Below are 10,097 nucleotides of genomic sequence, written 5' to 3' on the forward strand. Positions count from 1 at the left end.
AGGAACACCAATGCATGAATGCAGTAAACGGGTTCAAATGGATTTAGTTATGCAGAGATGAAGCGACTTGTATGGAAAGCTGCATCAAACCAGTCTTCGGACTGAAGACCACAACAACAATGGGAGTTTTGATTAAAAAATATCAAATAGCCATTGCTCTATTAGGAAAGGTAGCAGGTGCTAGTTGAACGCAAAATACACCACGCCTCATACTGCAAGTTGGTTTGTGGGTTATAGATGCAACATAGATATAGATGTATAGTGTAATATTTACCCGTAATGGATTTTGTCAGTTACTATACGACTGTAGAAAACGAAATTACTAATGACTAAGAACAGTAAACAGTTACTTTCAAGAACATTAATTTTTGTCGTTACCAGATTAGAGCAAAAAAGCTGATCTTCATATGGCATGGTTTCTTCAGTATACAACGAAACTTACATGTTGGACGGCGTCGGTATTGAACACGAAACTAACAACGAAATATTTCAGTGCACATGGGTTACAAAATACTCAGTAGATCGATTCCTGAGTATTGACCGTCAGTTTGTAAGCCTCACCATATAGGATTAGTAGAGGACGCAGCGAACATCCAAACAAGAATATTGCATTTCGTCATGGATTCGTTCAGTAAACGTGAGAGTATCACGAAACAGGCTATAAAAATCCAGTGGCAGACACTGTAAGAGTGACTTGCATCACGGAGAGCTGTAGCTGCCATTAAAATTCCGACTGTGTGCGTTCCAAGGAGAGCTTAGTGTTACCTTCCTCCCAAATTCATGTCGTGCAGTGCTCAAGACAGGAATATCAGTGAAATTATACTTAATATGATTGCTTTCCATCAGTAACTTGTTCTTCACTTGTATCATTTGCGAATAAAATAAGAAAGAGGGGAAATGACGGTGATACCAAAATTGCGCTCCACCACACACCGTAAGGTGACTTGCAGAGTATATAGGTGTACGTAGATATACATGATACCTTGCAGTATCATAGAACAAATGGAAATGTTGCAGAACATGGTTTACTCAACACTTCTTGTGAATATTCCGCACATAGAAGAGTGGCATTTCGTCCACATTCTACAATATATATTAATGTCATTAATCTATCAACAAAGCGTTGAGAACACCGCGACTGTTTTCGTAAATATCATTGAAGAGAAAAACTGCCACCGGTCACACTTTTTGTTGCATGTTTTATTTGGCCCTAACTATTTTCGGATTGAACCCATCGTCCAGCAGCGAGGATTACTCGAGCGGCCGGCCTGAGTGGGCGAGCGGTTCTAGGCGCTACAGTCTGGCACCGCGCGACCGCTACAGTCGCAGGTTCGAATCCTGCCTCAGGTATGGATATGTGTGATGTCCTTAGTTTAGTTAGGTTTAAGTAGTTCTAAGTTCTAGGGGACTGATGACCTCAGCAGTTAAGTCCCATAGTGCTCAGAGCCATTTGAACCAAATTACTCGAGCGAACTTCATTTGTTCAGCATTCTTCACCTCTCGGATGCAGACCGATGTCTGTAATGTATAAAGAAGAACCTTTCTTCAAGACCGTGAAATTTGTGCCTGAAATCCCCGCTGCCGTTGGAATATGGGCTCAAGACCGAAACTAGTTAGGTCGAAATAAAGCATTCACAAAAAGCTGTGAATGGTTGCAGTTTTTCCATTTAGTGATATATGTTAATGTTTCTGTTGCACAAACAATACCATGTGGGTAAGTTAATATCGACAATTTATCTCCTTCTGTTTCATTGATGCCAATACAAAAGATATTAGTTTATCAAGCTTCATACTGCATTATAAAGAACGTTATAGCTCTACAGGTATTCCTCTTTATAAATTTAGGTGCAGTTGTAAAAGAGGTTTTGTTTGAAGACATAGGGTACACAATGTTAGCCTGCACAAAACTAAGTCAGTTTTCATAATCTTCCTCCTCATATTATTAATTTTCCTTGATAAAAATTGCGAGACTTGTACTTCATAAGCAAAGGACTCAAATGAATATGTTAAATTAAGTTGAATAATATCCAATAATTACAAGATCACTGCACCGCAATACGTTCTCTATCAGTAACAGCATAAGCTGGCCAATAACACTTTCCTCGAAAGTTGGATGACTACCAAGAACCGCCAGGCCTACGAAATAATAGTAACAAGAAAAAAGTGAGTACTTCAAATATCTAACCCAGAACTCTACTCTGTAGACACTAGAAAATGAAATGACAAAGAAGCTATTTAAATTAATTAGAACACCATGTTAACTAGCACATTTCAGTGAAACGCCGAACTGAAAGTACCCTGTTCTCAAGCCAATATTGTCTTTCAAAGACTTAAGTAAATAATACGTGACCTGTAAATAGAAATACCTGTAGAACTTTAATTTTCTGTATGAAAAACGACAGCGGCTTGAACGAACTATAACACGTAATGCTTTGGCGTCAGTAAACACAAGCCAGCGGACAAAGTAACCATACATAACGCGTCTTTCGTGTGATGCTAGGAACGACTGTAGGAAATGTAAGATGGAATGCCATTACATGTATTAATGGACGTGCGAGACAGCGCAACGGAGACAGTGTACTCGCTTTCAAGAGTGTGGTGGATCAAATACCCGAACGGATTGCCAAATTTAGGTTTTCTGTAAATTTCCCTAATCGGTTAAAAATAATTTGTAAGGCCTTCTTTGAAAAGGACACGATCAATTTCCTTCTACAATTCCACCATGTGCTACATTTCTAATGATCCCAATCTTCCTTTCTTCCTTCCCTATACTTAGGAAACATCCATCACTCCATACACTGATAACGGTAGTCACGTACTGGCACATTTTCGGATGTTTAACATTCTATCTATCGCACTGCAAAATGTATGGAAGTGGACGGGAATATTTTGTTGTTAGTTCACATTCAATGCTGATTCTGTTAAACGTGTAAACACAATTGCCGTTGATACACAATTATAGGACTATATTGGTAACACCGCGGGCAACGGCCTTGCCGCAGTGGATACACCGGTTCCCGTGAGATCACCGAAGTTAAGCGCTGACGGGCGTGGTCGGTACTTGGATGGGTGACCATCCAGGCCGCCATGCGCTGTTGCCATTTTTCGGGGTGCACTCAGCCTCGTGATGCCAATTGAGGAGCTACTCGACCGAATAGTAGCGGCTTCGGTCAAGAATACCATCATAACGACCGGGAGAGCGGTGTGCTGACCCCACGCCCCTCCTAACCGCATCCTCCACTGAGGATGACACGGCGGTCGGATGGTCCCGGTAGTCCACTCGTGGCCTGAAGACGGAGTGCTTTTGTTAACACCAGTCTGCTGCAGAGCTTTCGAATACATTTTATGTTCGTTTATTATGATCCTTTTGAAGACCGAAAATCTCTTCTGTAGAAATCAACAGATTCCAGAAACAACAGTCGTGTGATTCCTGCTCACTCTGCTTGTCCAAGAGACCCACATGGCACAGATACCGGCGCCCAGGATGCCGTATTTCGACGTACGGCAGGCATTCAGTCCAGTTCCGCACTGTCGCCTAATGATCAAACTACAGGAGTGCCAAACAATCAGTGGAAGCAGTCACATTCATTAAATGACTGGATGTGTGCGCATTGACCGGTTCAAGTTGGACAACCACATACAACTAATTGTAAGAAAGACGGATGCCAGATTGAGATTCATTGGCAGAATCAGCAAGAAGCGCAGTCCACCCACGAGGGAAGCAGCTTACGTATCTTTCGTTCGACCGATATTTGAATTTTACTAGTTAGTAGGGACTCTTGTCGATAAGACTGATAAAGGAAATAGAGAACATCCAAAGAAAAACAAGATATATTTAGGAAGCAGGAATGTGTCATCGAGGTGCTCATCCAATTCCAGCGGCAGGCGCTACAGAAGAGTCGTTTTGGATCCTCCTATGATTTACTGTTGAAATTCCGAGAGCATATGTTCCTGGAAGAGTTAATCGATATATTGCTTTCTGCTATGTGTATCTCGCGGAAAGCCCATGAAGATACGCAAGCAGGGGTGGAGAGGGAGAGAAGAGCGGTGAAGGCGGTGGGGGGGGGGGATGAGGGGAGGGACGACGAGGGGAGGAAGGGAGGAAGCGGCAGTGGAAAGAACGGCGCTACCGCCTTGTGTCGAGGCCACATATATTCATGTAGGCTCTGTCATATTCTCTACTACTTTGATTGCTTTTATCGTCGTACCTAAGTACGATTACATTTCGTTCTGGTGTTCCTGTCAATGTGACATATAAATGATGACTAACTGAAAACCTCAGCTGCCGACAGGTGTTGTTGATATTCCAGGGAAAAGCTGCATGGTCATCAACAGTAACTGTTGTTTCGAGAACAAGTTACTGTCTTCGTATATATAGTTAAAGGCTACCCAGCCGTTGACCGTCTGTGCGAATGCGCACAGGTTGCCCAAACTCTTACGGGAACTGCCAAAGCGTGCGCGAGTAATGAGTGGGTGGGCAAGTGTCTATAAGGTACAATACATATGTAGAATTGTAGACAGTTGGGAATGTGAGTCTCACGGGAAGCGTGCAAGGGATAAGTCCCTGCAGTCGCGCTATTTATCTGTGTCCTCGGTGGCTCAGATGGATACAGCGTCTGCCATGTAAGCAGGAGATCCCGGGTTCGAGTCCCTGTCGGGGCACACAATTTCAGCTGTCCACATCGAGGTATATCAACAACACCTGTCGGCAGTTGAGGTTTTCAGTTAGTCATCATTTATTCCAGGGAATAGCTGCATGGTCATCAACAGTAACTGTTGTTTCGAGAACAAGTTCCTGTCTGGGTATATAATGTGACATATGTTGTTAACATCAATTTTAACGTGAGATATGCCCCTGGCAATAATTTCAACATTATATGACGAAGCCCTATCCGGGCGATACGCTTAGTAAATAACTAAGAAAGCTGGAAAATAAATTACAACAAAGCTGCAACCTTCGATTGTTTTTACAATCAACAATAGTACACAAAGAACCCTCCGCCACACACCAAAAGATGGGATGCAGAGTAGAAATGTTGCTCAACTGATGACCGGATCTGCGACGACAGGCCGGCCGGTGTGGCCGTGCGGTTCTAGGCGCTACAGTCTGGAACCGCGAGACCTCTACGGTCGCAGGTTCGAATCCTGCCTCGGGCATGGATGTGTGTGATGTCCTTAGGTTAGTTAGGTTTAAGTAATTCTAAGTTCTAGGGGACTTATGACCACAACAGTTGAGTCCCATAGTGCTCAGAGCCATTTGAACCAGCCAAAGAGCTCTACTTGAATTGTTGGAGAACGTATCCCTGGCTGTTCGTGAGAGTATGTGGATACAACATGACGATTCACTGCCTCACATCAGTGTGGATGTCCGCAACCATCTCAGTGCTGTATTTCCTGGTCGCTGGATTGGAAGGGGACGTCCTATTCCATGGGCTGCGAGGCCACCTGACGTGAATCTCCTTGATTATTTCCTATGGGGATGTCTAAAGTCAACTGTGTGGGAGTCCGCAGTGGATACGGAGATGGAATAAGTTGCCAGAATTGTAGATGACTGTGATGTGATTCCAAACACGCTTCGGATATTTGTCAGGGTGCGTCGGTATCTTATTCGCCGGCGTCAAGCTTGCATTGATATTGATGGCCGTCAGTTTCAGCACATTTTGTAGGATACAATACAAATAGTACTTTCATTGTGTCAGTGATGGTATTTGCTGTTAACTGTAACTAAGGTAAATAAAAAAGTCCACAGTAATGTGATTTTATTCATATTATCTCCTTAAGCTGGCTTCTCCGACCACAGGTTCCCCATCTCAAATTGTTCAGTGGAGCATCCTCTATGTCCTGTTAAATTTTTGCACGCTTTTACGGAAACTCTCTGTATATCCTGTTACTATTGCGTCCATTTTCCGTTTTATAAGGCTATATGACGGATGGGTTTCATACCCAGATACTTTAACAAGTTTCTATTACTTCCAGTTTATGTTACCTGCATAGTCGCGCATGATGGGACTATGGCCCTTTCTTTATCTGTTACTAATTGATTGGTTTCTTGTCTTTATTGACAGTCTGGCGATGCCCCAAAAGCGTTAATCGCGTCATTGACATTAAATAATTTTTCAATCAAGGTTGTTTTTATTCTGAAATAATTCCTGTCGGGTTTGAAATAATTTGTCACGGACAAGATATGATACCCATCTCCGGTCTCCGTCGGTTAGGATTTTCTTACGACCATTATTATCACGCCCGTGTTACATCGCTATGGGTGATACACCATTAGTTGTAGACGCATTGGACAGTCCACGTTGGTATAACAACAAACTGGGTAACCTCATTCACAGAGTGGAAGTGGGCACGTTGAAATACGAAAGCTCCTTTCCGATTTTCTGTAACGTCTCCAAGTCGACTTTTCTTACTGTGGTGATTCCATACAGCCTACTGGTGCATACACACCACTTCAGTGCCATGAATTACGTCAGCGGTGGAAAGTGACATGATTGCCTGGCACGAGTTCTATACCTACAGCCCTTTAAACCGCCTAGGGCAACTTACTAGGCCGTCCGGCGAGTTCATTTCGTAAGGTATGCTGTCCCGTAGTTAGGGATAAGAGAAACCGACCGGCTAAAACCGACACCGGTATCTTAGTGCTGAATAACCGGAATTTTTCGGTGTTTGTTTGGTCTCGGTTATAACAGGTGTTTTTATTTTTTACTTATAACTGGGTTAAAAAACGGAATATCAATTAGCCATTGCAGCAGTGCTAAAAATTTTCGGTCTTAAAGAAACCTTTTTTAGAGAACGAGAAATTTTCATTCGTAAAATTTGCATTGCTTTGAAATATTAAGTTATTACATCTAACAATACCACCACTTGCAAAGTAGGTTAGAAATAAGATTAATAATGTTGCTCACGCAGCATATGTTCGCTTTATCGGGCAACAACAAAGTTATTGACTGTGGATGGTATCGTCTGAATGGATTCCGACGTAGATTTCGTCGAAGTTGTTATGGCTCATCTTGTTGATTCTAGGGTGATTCCAATTTGACTGCTAGAAGGTCCAGATCTGTATTTTAGCAATATTTGAAGACCTAACAAATGCGTTTTTCTGCAGTCTGGAATCGCAAAGACCGCTGCGGTCGCAGGTTCGAATCCTGCCTCGGGCATGGATGTTTGTGATGTCCTTAGGTTAGTTAGGATTAACTAGTTCTAAGTTCTAGGGGACTAATGACCTCAGCAGTTGAGTCCCACAGTGCTCAGAGCCATTTGAACCATTTTTTGCGTTTTTCAGGAAATTCTTAATGATCAAACAATCCCAGATCAGAACAATGGTATGGTAGAAATAATTTTTGACTTGGTGTTCACGATCCACATTTTTATTAAACTTCTTGTAAATTCACATATACTTCTTCTTAATTGTCACATCATCAAGAAAACAGTTTTGTATCAATCTATATATATTTAATTTCCACTTTAACCAAACACAAGACTTGACTGTTCTTTTACAAAGCGAAATAACAACTTAACTTCTGCAAAGTGAAACAAAGACTGCTCTGTGCGCATTCGCGCCAAAACGGTTACAAGTAAGTCAAAGATTATGACAGTCTCACAGAAATGAATGCACACAAGAACCATATCACTGTAATATATCGATACATCGGAGTACCTATACATTAATAAAACCAAATGTGAATATTGTTACAAAAATATGTCTGTTACTTCGCAGAAAAGTAGTACGATATTGCTAGTATCGAGCACTGGGGTTGGAGTGCCGTAACGGTCACGTAAATAAAGAACCATTACAACAGAAAATGGGAAAAGCGATCGTTGCTGTTTTAATAACGATGCCGACAGAAACGAGCAACAAACATATGGCATCAGAATTGGTGCAGCATTGGTGTGGCAATATTTTACTTGTTACCATGTGGCGTGGCCTGTACACGTGTATATGTAACGTGCAAAACTTGCCCCACCTGGCATATATGGCAGTTTGTTGTCGTTGTGCATCTGTTGCATTACAAAACGGCACCATTTCTAGACTGGAAATATGTGACAAAGTGCGGTATCAATGAAGCACAACGTCTCATTTGCTTTAAAAGATTAAAAACGGGAGGAGCCAGAACAAAATTGTGACATAATATAAGGAGAAGACCTAAAACTTCTCAGTTCATTCATAGTTTACAAACAGAAAAAGAAGCCAGCAGATCTACTGTCTGTTTCTACAAAACCTGCCCTTATCTGCTTGTAACTCTTGGAAACGGACAAATTAACGTGAAAAGTAGAGTTCTTCAACCTCATTTTTCTCCTTTTAGAACTGATTAATCGTAGTGTCCAAACAGAGGTATGATCGCCGATTACAAAATGATCTTTGAGCAGAGTTTTAAAAAAATTAGAATCAGTAGGAGAATACTAGTGATTTTTGTAGTAGTCAACCAGTTACCAGTTTTCGAGAAATAAAGCGAACGGTGGATAGATAAAGTTTTATTTTCTTTCCCTATTTTAAATGGTGTAAATGGGACTTAACATCTGATGTCATCAGTCCCCTGGAAGTTAGAACTACTTAAAGCTAACTAACCTAAGGACATCACACACATCCATGCCCGAGGCAGGATTCGAACCTGCGACCGTAGCGGTCACGCGGTTCCAGACTGTAGCGCCTAGAACCGCTCGGCGACTCCGGCCGGCTCTTTTCCTATTTAATTTAATATTTTAATTCCATGTATCTTTAAACTGATGAAGTCAAAATTGTTCAACCTTTGTTCGATTCCTTCTTATATTACAGGAAATAACAGGAACAAAAGACCGAAAATCGGTTATTTCAAAAACCGGTTGTTTTGAGCGGTTTTGACAGTCTAGTTAATTAGGCGTTGAAAAAAATCGAAGTAGCCGAAAACCGGTTGTTTCAGCGACAACCGCCATCCCTGCCCGGAGTTTCAGTGTCCACATTAAGAACCCATTTAACGGAGTCGTATGAGGTACTGGCAGCGTGCCACGTGGTGACTGTGCCCGCCGTCTCGACCCCGCACGGCGGACGAGGCATCGGCCGAGGAGGGGAGGGGGGGAGGGCCAAGGAGGGTGCATCGATCTGGAGCACCGCCCCCCCTCCCCCTTCCCCCCCTCTCGCCACAGCAGCAGCCACACCCCACCCAGGCCACCGCATCCTGGCACCGGGCGTTCCCCCATGCTGCAGAAGACATCCATTCCCACTGCCGCCTCCCGATATGAAGCCGACTATATATTCTCGACGTCAATAACTGACAGGGGAAGAGCGCACCCGACGGCTCGCCCAGTTTGTTCATCTTTCGCACGACTGTTGTGCGTACTTAGTTGTAACAAATGTTGCTCTAGCACGATGGGCTTTACGGCGTTTCCGAGAAATCGACGTTCAAAGTTTAATGAGCCTGTCGAATACCATACGAGAGCGCCAGCCGCCGAGCAGTGGCGTTTACGCAACAGGCTAATGCAGCGGTGCAGAAGTCTGCTCGTACTGCACTGTAGGAACGTAATTTTTTTATCCTCCACCAACCACTTGTTCGTCACAACGAATCACGTATTTGCGAAACAACAGTGATAATGAAACTTCATGGCAGATTAAAACTGTGTGCCGGACCGAGACTCGAACTCGGTGAAGTTTGGAAGGTAGGAGACGAGGTACTGGCGGAATTAATGCTGTGAGGACGGGGCGTGAGTCGTGCTTGGGTAGCTCAGTCGGTAGAGCACTTGCCCGCGAAAGGCAAAGGTCCCGAGTTCGAGTCTCGGTCCGGCACACAGTGTCAATCTGCCAGGAAGTTTCAGATCAGCGCACACTCCGCTGTAGAGTGAAAATTTCATTCTAGAAACATCCCCCAGGCTGTGGCTAAGCCATGTCTCCGCAATATCCTTTCTTCCACGAGTGCTAGTTCTGCAAGGTTCGCAGGAGAGCTACTGTCAGGTTTGGAAGGTAGGAGACGAGGTACTGGGGGAATTAATGCTGTGAGGACGGGGCGTGAGTCGTGCTTGGATAGCTCAGTCGGTAGAGCACTTGCCCGCGAAAGGCAAAGGTCCCGAGTTCGAGTTTCGGTCCGGCACACAGTGTCAGTCTGCCAGGAAGTTTGATATCAGCG

The 10,097-nt window shown here is 43.4% G+C and overlaps 1 pseudogene; it reads left to right on the forward strand.

Annotated features, from left to right (window-relative positions):
• Positions 1-2,983: 2,983 nt before the first annotated feature.
• On the forward strand, positions 2,984-3,101 carry LOC126164246 (5S ribosomal RNA; annotated as a pseudogene).
• Positions 3,102-10,097: the final 6,996 nt, after the last annotated feature.

The sequence above is a fragment of the Schistocerca cancellata genome, chromosome 2 (assembly GCF_023864275.1).
Source record: "Schistocerca cancellata isolate TAMUIC-IGC-003103 chromosome 2, iqSchCanc2.1, whole genome shotgun sequence".
NCBI lineage: Eukaryota > Metazoa > Arthropoda > Insecta > Orthoptera > Acrididae > Schistocerca > Schistocerca cancellata.